The sequence below is a fragment of the Trachurus japonicus genome, chromosome 7 (genome assembly GCF_045865225.1).
Source record: "Trachurus japonicus isolate A0001 chromosome 7, Traja_1.0".
Classification (NCBI taxonomy): Eukaryota; Metazoa; Chordata; class Actinopteri; order Carangiformes; family Carangidae; genus Trachurus; species Trachurus japonicus.
In genome coordinates, this window is record NC_140913.1 from 17,750,340 (window position 1) to 17,760,936 (window position 10,597).

The following is a 10,597-nucleotide window of genomic DNA, read 5'->3' on the forward strand; positions in this document are numbered from 1 at the left end:
CAGGGATAAGCATGAATGTCTCGTGACCTCAAAGAAAATGGCACTCAGGCAAGCATGGCATTGTGAAGAAGAAGAAGAAGATGAAGAAATGTAAGAATAAGAATGGTTTATCTTTGTCTTTTTATCCAGCAATATGTTTTCTCCATCTACGCTATTTACGTGTTTAGGCAGCAGACAATAAGAGGTAGGTGGCTACTTCCTCAATCACTTCCAACAGGAAATTAAGGTGTGGGTCCTCCAGTATTGAACCAAATGAACTTTTCTCATGACAAACTGTGTATTCAAAGATTTTTTTTAAAATTCAATAATGATGTGATAACTAGAAAATGGTTGTCACACACAAGACCATTACAGAAGCTGCATTTGTGCATCTAAACAGAAAACAAATGCTCCCTTCAACAGGGCTGGTCACTGCACCATATGGTGATGATAAGATGCCCAGGTAAAATCTAATTTTAATAAATTCCTAATCAGCTTGGAGGGATACTGAAACAACATAGTTAATGGAAATGTGTAGAGTCAGCAAGGTCTTTCACAGCTGTGGTCTTTAATAAGATTTGAGAGGCATTACAACAACATTGCAGTCAATGTCATGTTGAGCTGCTCCCTCTGTCTGTAACTCCAGCAGAGGGAGAAAAGAACAGACAAATGAAGGAGGCGAGAGGAGGAAAACATGGTCATCTGTTTCAAAAGAGCTGAAATCTGATCTCTGGGGGGAGAGGCATGGTTGGAGGTACTGTATAGTACATATCATCTCCCTCTGATCATTCATGCTTTCTAATTACAGAAGGTGAGGAGGGCCATAATTTTATCGTATTTGTTTTGCATCACTGCAAAAATAGAAAATGAGGGCTCGCCAAGCTGCACCAATTTACTTCATTTCGACCTTGATTAAAAGAAAATTAATTGCCACATCTCTCATTATGTTGCAGGCAGCATTTGATGACGCAAATGAAAAAGCTCAAAAATAAGATGCAAAGGCTCAGAGGGAGTGTGAGCTCGACCTGGATGTTTCAGGAGACAGCATAATGATGAAAATAAACAGGCCCTCTTCACAGAGTCATCCCAGGAAATCATCGAAGATGTAACAATACTGTAACTGAAGATTTCTTATTTTGCTTTGCTCAATAATTCTCAGTAAGGGCAGATGCTTTATACTGATCCACCATAGGGCTAGTAGAAAATAATCATTTTTCTAAGAACAAGTGTATAATAGCTTTTTTTTACTGCAACGCAGTGCCTCTTAAGCTCTGAAGCAACAGAACAAGTGATTTCATGCAGTTGTTATAGAAATTTGCCCTTTGCAAATAATCACAAACCAAACATTTAAATCCTATTTGCGTCCCTAAAGCCCCTGCGGCTCCTCCCCTCTCTGAGACACCATATGTCTCCGTGGATCAACTTCAGAAGTTTTCAGTAACCATGGTGTATGATTACATGAGAATTTCTCTCAGAGAAGGCCTCCAGGAGGAGTAAAATGCTAAATGCTATTTTTGAAATGAAATTCTCCTTCATGTGGCTGCACCTGTTTCCCTGGGAGAGTAAACAGAGCAGATGCCTGATAGAGTGGGCCTGCCCCTGACACACACCTAATTCTAAAATATTTATTAGCTTTTGACACTCTTTAAAGTCACAGTCTGGGACAAAGGGTACCCTGTTCCTCTTGCACTTGTTTGGCTATACTTATTCCTCTCCCCTCCTCACTGTGCTGCTTCAGCTGCTTATCTGTGACTACAGCGACAGAGACATTAAATGCAACTGGCTCTAGCACCCACTGGTGCTGACCTCACACAGGTCGGTCTGACACAGACATCTTTCCACAGTTTGGCCCAATCAACAGGACTGAGATTAATGTTTTGCTGTTGTTGTGAGCTTGTGCATGTGCATTTTTCATGCTCAGCTGAGTATTATAAGTGAGCGTGAGCATTTAGGCGAGCATTCGTCCTTATTTGCGAGCATGTGCGTGTGGGAAGGGATCATTATTTGGCATGCCTCGTCAAGTCATCATGAAGGCAATGGGGACATTTGAATAATTGATTGAAATAATGTAAAGTAATCCAGCCAGCTTTCATTCTTGGCTCACCTGCTCCTAATTCTAAGACTGCTCTCAGTTGACAGGGGACAGGGAGGGACATTTAAGGACATGGGAGTGACATGGAGGAGAACATTTTACCCACCATTACCCATCGTGTCTAATTTCTCCACTGTTCTTACCTGCAATGTTGTGGTAAATAAAATGGTGTGTTAAACCGCATGTCTGCAATAATCATGACACCAATCACCATTATTAACAACTAAAGAAGTTACCGGCAGCCTGTAGCATAGTTGGAATACGGTAGTGCTCTGTTGTTGTTTTTATATGGGGTGCGTAATAAATTCACGCCAAAATAATTTCCAGTATGCTCACCTATGGTTAGAGGAATTCCGTCTCAGAGGTAAAATGTCGTTCAACTGGTTTTAAGTATGTTTCTCTACAAAACTACTGCTCTGTGCATGCAGCAGATCCCTTGACTTTTTACTGTACACTAAGCTGAAGTGTAAATGCTTTATCTTGACACTTCAGATTTATTAAGACTAGATGAGAATAAAGTAAAGTAATGAGGCGACAGGAAAGTGTATAACTGATCACCTTTAGGCGTTTGACAAGTAACGCACACCAGTCATGCATGACCAAGCATCCTTATTTAGCAATCATTTCTGACTCTGTCACTATGTCTGTCTCACACTGTGATAGAGTTTTATGATTAACCAACTCTTCTCTGGCTCTGAACTTTCTGTTAAATTCAACTTTCAAGCTCATATTACAATTAAAAAAGATGTGGTGTGGCTTTTAAAATACATTCTTAATGGTTGATAGATGTCAATATTTCTAACATTTCATTGAGAATCAGGATCAGAGTAAACTTTATCGTTGCTGTGCAACGAAACTTGGTCTGGCAACACTCTATAAAAACAATAAGGTTTAGGACAGAAAGTCTGCTACTTCATGTGTCATTAACAAAGGCATACAGCCACACCTGTCCTCTGCTAACACCTTGCCACTGTGCAAATCTATTTACTCCTGAGTCACAAATGTCTCAGCTGCAGAAAGTATTGTCCATCCTTCAGCATTTGTTTGCACCATTGCCCTGCATTGACCAGATTATGATACTCAAATTGTTATTACTTGCTTCGGAGTTTTCCACATGAATCCTTATATAGTCTATGTTTAAATCATATTTTAAACTCTCTTCTACTTTTTCCCCGACTGAGTTACAGTGGGAGTTGTGGCAACATCGAATAGGTGTTGCTTAACTCTGAGGCAAGGTGTTTAAAAAAAAGTTGGTCCTGCACAACTTCCCTGGCAAGCTCCACAACCCCCCACCTCCTACTCCATTTGTTGAAACACCATAGGGACAACTTGCGTTCTTTTCAGTGTGTCATGCTGAGTGCTATTGGGCACAGTATATCACCTGATATGGCGTTTATCCTTGAAAGCTTCACTGAAGACCAGACTCCCCTGGCAGGGACAGAAGTTGACATGTCTGTCCTCACTACAGACACTATTGTGTAGTCAACTGGTCTTACTGAACACAACTCATAATTTAGAGGAGTTGGTAAGGGAAAAAAGGAGAAAAAGAGGGAAAACATGTTAAAAAAAACATCTTACTTTCTGAATAGAGGTTTCTATATGATAAGTCAGCCACCCCTACTCACTTACCAAATAGCGGCTGCTGAAAGTCTTCAGTTTTAGGACACAGGGGTCACACCTGTTGTGGAACTTGATAGAAGGCTTATTTATAAACTTTCTGAGCTTTAAATTCCTCCTTCAGAGAAAACGCTGACGCACAAAGAGCAAAGGGGGTCAGCTGAAATGCTTGTTTATGAACACGGCAGCAACTGGAAAATCCATATAATTCTGAAATGAGGAAATTAACAAGCCATCTGATCAGGGGGACCTCGCAGGGCGTCGAAGGGCGAGAGCTTTGGACAATGAAACAGAGTCATCGCCGCATAGAAGCAGATCTGATGTGTGAGTGTCATTAGTATTATTAAGGTGTAAATGTTCTCTATTTTGAAGCTGTACCACTTTGCGGGTACAACTGTTTTCTGGCAGCACGAGCTCCCAACCACTACTGTGGTGAAAACACTTTAAATCACAGTCACTTTAAGTCACATTGTGTATCCTGAGCGACCTTCACTGAGTCTTTGTGGTAATTTGGAAACTAAACACCCCCGCAAGGACAGCCTCCGTTAAACACTATGCTTTGCTCCCAAAAAAAGGCAAAAGTCACGATCGGTACAGGAGGGTGGGGAGGGGGGAGGGGGCGTCTTTATATATTGCCTAAATTTAGGTACTGAGTTATGGCCCAGGAGATATCTGGCTGGCCTCATGTGACGTTTGACGTTTGAAAATTTCAGGAAATGCTGAGTGGATTTGAAGTATAAGAGGCAATAATTATGGCTGTGGGGGAGAGCTCTGGAGTGACTGATTGCATGACAGGTGCTGCTTGACAAGCGTCAGATCTGTGCCCTTTTTAAAAGGTAAAGCTACATATTTTATGACTTTTCAGTGCTTCAATGGTTCATTTTGGAATTTTATTAGAAAAGACTGTCCAGATACAACATATCACTGTTTATTAATCAATGTAAATATTTGTTTTTGACCAGAATTTGACCCTAGGTTTAGTATCTAAGAGTATCAGACCGTTTTCTTCTGTCTTTACTAAAATGTTTATTGCAACAAATTAAATATTCATGGTTTTTCAGAGGCGTCACAATCCACTATTAATTCGCAGAAAATTTGCAGAGGTTCCTCAGCAGGCGGGCACTAATAGAAGGATCATCATATTCTGCTGAGCCCCTCTCTCTGTCACTCTTGCTGTGCCATGTAATGTAATGTTGTTCCTTTAACATTTAGCAGGGTTCAAGTCATTCTGCACTGGTCAGGAAGTTGTAAGGACCAGATTGCGCTCAAGTAAGCAGATACTCCACACTTTATTATAGACATCTGGGTATAATATTAGTCATCGCTGCCAATACCAGCAAACCTAACAGGCAAACCATGTGACAAGGCGCAATACCAGACAAATCGATGGCACAAAACAGATTGCATTGCAGAGATTCCCTTTGCTGACAGGCCACAGGATAGTTTTGGCTTTTAAAAAATAGCGACATCTTTTAAGGTGACCCCTAGAGTGCTTCTTATAAAATTACAAGAGACAGAAATCCATTTGCAACAGTGCTATAACACTGAGATTACATTGTTACTTTAGAGCCTCGGTGCAAATTAATTTGAGGTTCATTTCATGTATTATATAAATGGATGGTGGTAGGAAAATTAAATCCCAGTATTGCACATTTCTATATATTGTTTTATTTCTGCAGAGGGTGTTTTGGATCACTGTGCTTGCCATTCAATTGGCCAGCAGGGCAGGGTTCCAGCAGATTTAACTCTTTTATTGCTGCAGCTCTCAAGAGAGGTGATGAACAAACACAATCTCAGATCCATCGTTCATGTAAATAAATGTACAGGCTGTTCACATATGCATATGTAAAAGTCAGGGGTGACAATTTGTCACAAGCGTAAATACCTTCACAGGTTGTTTGTGAAAATGATTACATTTTGGATGGATTGTGGATTGTTCTTTATCTGTATTTCAACATAATAATTTCTCTTAAGCACAGATTTTCTCATAGTCATTCAGACGTTACAAAATGTTCCCCTTTACACACTGCAGGTGCTGAGATTAATTTGCATCAGGATGTTAAATGCACAAACTCACCTGGCAAGGAGGTTCAGTAAACCACTCCTGATGATTTAAGATCAATGTACTCAAACTGTAATGCAGCATTGTAAAAAGAAAAGTTGTACCACTGCGTTGCTTTGTTCGCTTTAGATTTTTATTCCCAACATTAATCATGTTGTAAATGTAGGCTGACACAACGGGTAGTTAAAACTTTGAGTAGTACACCTAGTGACGCTACTCTGGTCTGCAATTTCATTACAGCTGAAGAATATGACTGTACCACAGATGTCTCATTTACACAAAGATTTTTTTGTTACCTGAACATATCAGGATGTTTTTAGTCTGACCAGTGGGAAAGAACTAAACTGAAGAGTAGGCCACCTGTCATCTGAAAAAAAAAAATGCTTCATTATATGGAAGTGAACACAACACAGACTATTTGGAGACAGTTCAAGTTTCACATGAAGGAGTTTCCCCGTAATTTTCATTCATTGTGAACTGACAAATTGTCACAGTTCACCTTGTCAGACTTCACTTCTATTCTTGTACTAAGTGTTACTGTCTTTCACACTTGAAGCCTGAAACTGTTACAGGGGCAGTTGCCTGTAAAGTTGTAAACTCTCTGACTGGGCTCAGCCCCCTTGCACCTACCACCAGCTACACATATGGAAAGAGTGCACATCGTGTCAATGGGGCAGCCCTGTCAGGTATGAATATTGGAGCGCCTCATACCCTATCTAGGGACCTTGGAGCCATGTGTCGACATGCATCGCACTGTTAGCTACATCGCCTGGTCATATTGGGGACAGGAAAGAAGTGGCGGAACAGAAGCACTCCAGATGTTCTTCATCAGTGGGCCACAGGGGAAGTCTGTTACCACAACACCTGGCTCATTCTGCTCGGAGCTCAGAGGCAGAGTGGTGATGCTCTGCCACAGTCTGGCTATCCGGCTGAAAATAGACTCACACTGCTCCAACAGAGTATGGGATCCAGTGTTCACATGGACTGTGTCATGTAGACACTTCTATGGAAACAATCCTCTGTACAGGTATGTGTGCAGTGAATATACTGCACAAGTATGAACACATACACACATTAGGAGTCATATGAATTTTCTTGTATGTTTGTATTTCAAATTACACAGGTTTTTACATTTTTAATTTGGAATCGTAACATAGTAAATTACTCATTGTTCAGATCTGTGGTTTATTACATTAAAGATTTTAACTTAATGTCAATTCTACCGCATTTTTCATTCAGTTATGTCTTATAGACTATACACTCAATACTCTGCTCAATATCTGATTTAATGACTGAAAACATGTAGGAACTAATGCATGAATGCTTCATATCACCATATCATGTGGACACCATCGAATACGATTTATCATGACAACAGCCCAATAAGGCATGAACACTTACACCTATCATAGAAATTTGAAAATGAACTTAGATTCTTTCTTCAGTGCATTTCACAGAGTTGCAACGACAAGTGGCGCCTTGCAGGTGATCTGGAGGTTTCACGCTGAAGGAAAAGGTGTTTGTTTTCATTTTGGCAGTGGAGAGCAGGGAAAGTGTAGAGAGCAGTAGCACAGGTGAAAAACGACAGATGCCGCGCTCAATAATATCAATGTTAAAATCTCCTTGACCTGTGGGTCATCAAATAGCAACCCCAATTCGTTTCATATTTTCCTTGCCGGATCAATGGTAGCATAAATTTGGGGCTCAATGACAAGAATAATTTAAAACAGATCTATAAACGATAGAGTGCTATTCCCTGTGGTCACAGAGGCATAACCAGACTGACAGCGCAACGTCCTAAAGCTTGACCACGGATTCACACACGTTGGTTAAAAAATATTTATATATATTTATTTATAATATACTATCAGGCATGTGTGTGCATAAACACACCTTGCCCTGTTTGGTGGCTCTGTGTCTGTATCTGGTGAGTTCAAGTACATATTGAGAGATCAATCTTTTTTGAATTTCTTAGGCTTTTCTGCTCTGATCAGCAAAGACGGGAAGGACAAATTGTTTAACATACCTGAATAAATAATAACATCAATGCTGAGCCGCCACCACCAACACCACCACCCCCTTCCTTTACTTAAGTCAGATCAGCCTGACTTTCACCAGCTCCAGCGATTAAAAAAGAAAAGGAAAAATACATAGGTCAAATGTAAATATTTATTAATGACCATCAAAATGTGAGCTGTTATTAAACATGCATGAATCTGCTTTTTTTATTGCTTTCATTTTTATTAGTTTAACTGAAATGAGACAAAAATTAGACCTCTGGTAGGATTATCAAATCCCAAACCTGTGTGTTCAAGCCTATATACAGACACCATTTCCCTGCTTAGAGGACAAGATTATTGGAGTTCACGCTAATACTGTTTTGCAAAGCATAAAAGCCTCTTGCTGATAAATATTAATTTGAGCCTTCATGATGTATTTGAAAATTCCAGCTAAAATGTCACCACATGGAACATTAATGTAATATTTCAAGGCCTGAGAGCAATACTCATATTGATTGCATTTATTTGACTCTGGGGAGGAGAAATAATTCTTCAATGTGGAGACACATCTGGTAGCCAAAGATGCGATGCAGGGAATGAGAAAATGCAAAATAACAATAAAAAATAATAGGACTTGTATTTAAATGCATTATGCCAGCATTGTTTGGGTACCAATGCCCTATTATAGCCGAGAAAAGACAGATGCACCCAGGTCTTTTACTGCTACCTCTGAAAGGTTTAATTTTGTATAAAGTGTTTAATACCCAACAAGAAGAGAGCAGATCGTTTGCATTCAGCTATTTTCTCTCCTCCCTGCTATTTGCAGCAGGTCCCCTGTGATAAAGCTAAACAGCTAAATGACAAGAGTCCTGGGAGAGAGTCTCCTTATAGTGCCTTTAATACTCTCCCTCCTTTTTCTTTTTCTTTCTTTCTTTTTTTTTTTTACAGTACCGGCGACACTTTCTGTGTTTCTGCTCTGTGCGCTTCAGCGAGTTTATTTTGGACACATGCAACTTCGAGGCGTTGTCACTTTCAGGATCCTGCGCTTTGTTCTGAACGATATTGACTCGCAGTGGGTCGAGGCGTCTGACTGTCTTTGTGCGAATGAGCTGAAATGTGAGAAACGGCAGCTCGACCCTCAGCCCATCCCTCGCTGGCTGCACGGACTGTATTCATTTTTAGGGCGTTTTAGCTTCTAAATCATCAGTCGTTACAGGACCATGTGTTTCTGATCACACTATTGACTGAAGCAGCTTTTTCTATCAGTATATAAACTGATGGAAAAAATCCTGAAGGATAAAAACTTGGAATCATCAAGAGACAATCACTGTGTTAAAAACAGCTTCATTTATAGTCTGTGCTCATCAGAGAAGATGTGGCCTATGTCTGTGCGCAAACTAGCAGACGGCTGTTTTGTATGTGCACCTCGCCACCGAGTTGTTAGTTACAGTTATGGAAAACAAGCGATCACGTCCCTTCGGCGCCGCAAAAACTACAATACATAGACCTCAGATATGTCTCGTCCTGCCTCTGTGAAGCCACACTGTGATCACAACTGTGAAAATGTCGCAGTTTTGTCAAGATGTTCAAAAAATAAGCGCTTGTCAAGAAAACTTTTTCTCACTTGGAGAGGAAGTCTCTCCATCCTGCACACTGACGCTCAGATGTAATACAGCACGGCTAAAGCGCCTCCCACTGGCGCATCTCAGTACCAGACCTTCCGCCTGTCTTCCTCTCAGCACACCTGAACCACTTCTTCTCTTCTCACGGGTCTTATTTTAAATGTACAGGCTATATTGATTATGGCAATGATTGAAAATAGTGTGTTTCCCGTGCTAACAATACAGTGGGATGCATAAGATGCAGACAAAGAGATGAGACCAAATCTGATCATTTCACACACAAAATGACAACATCCCTCTAAAATGAGCTCCGTGAGGCTCAAATCATTGTGAAGCTGATAAACTAGAATTTACCTGCTGATGTTATGATGGTAAATGACACATTTGCTAAATATTTAATGCAACATCTTTTAATTCTGTTTCATGTGAAAATGGGAGTATCTTTTCCCCTGACAAAAACTGTGGGAACTGCGTACAATTATTTTAATGACAATGTTTCAGTGTCTTTTCTGACATTTTGTGATGGGTGAAGTCAGGCTTTGATGAGGGGTCTTCCCTTACAGGCCCCACCTGGTCACTCTGTCTGTGTGGCAGAGGCTCTTATACCAAAAATTGTTTTTAAATGCTTTAACACTATACTTTGTTTTACTGCCAACTTTACAACCTAGAGTGACAGAAAATATGGGTTGGGGTATGTGATCTGTCAAGGGTCCTACTCTGACAAGGACAATTTGATCCTGTCACATCTGCATCTCAGCAACAAGCAACAGCCACAAATCTGTTTGTTTTCCAACCAAAACCCTGGATGATTGGACCAGATATCTCCACTCATTCTGGTTTTAAGTGTGCCAGTCAGCCAAGTAAGTTTCATAAGGATGCAACCCTGCAGGGCTTCACACAGATGCAGGGATGAAATCTATTCTGCAAATAGGTTGTTCTCATTCTTGTCTCACTTTTCATTAAAACTTTTGAATTTGCACAGTTGCACAGCTGAAATATCCAGGGGCCTTCCCTTCATGCTTCATACCACCAGGAAGCAAGAAGTTTTCTCAAAATTCATAACAATAAACATCCAACCAAGGATATCCTAAATAATGGATTTACACAAAAACCCAAGACAACGCCTTCAAAAAGCAAATACCTTTTATCACCATCTGTAGCCGGCACCTGGGAAGGTGGGCTTTGTGTGTGGCAGAGTGAGGAGGGAAATCATGGTTTTGGCGCA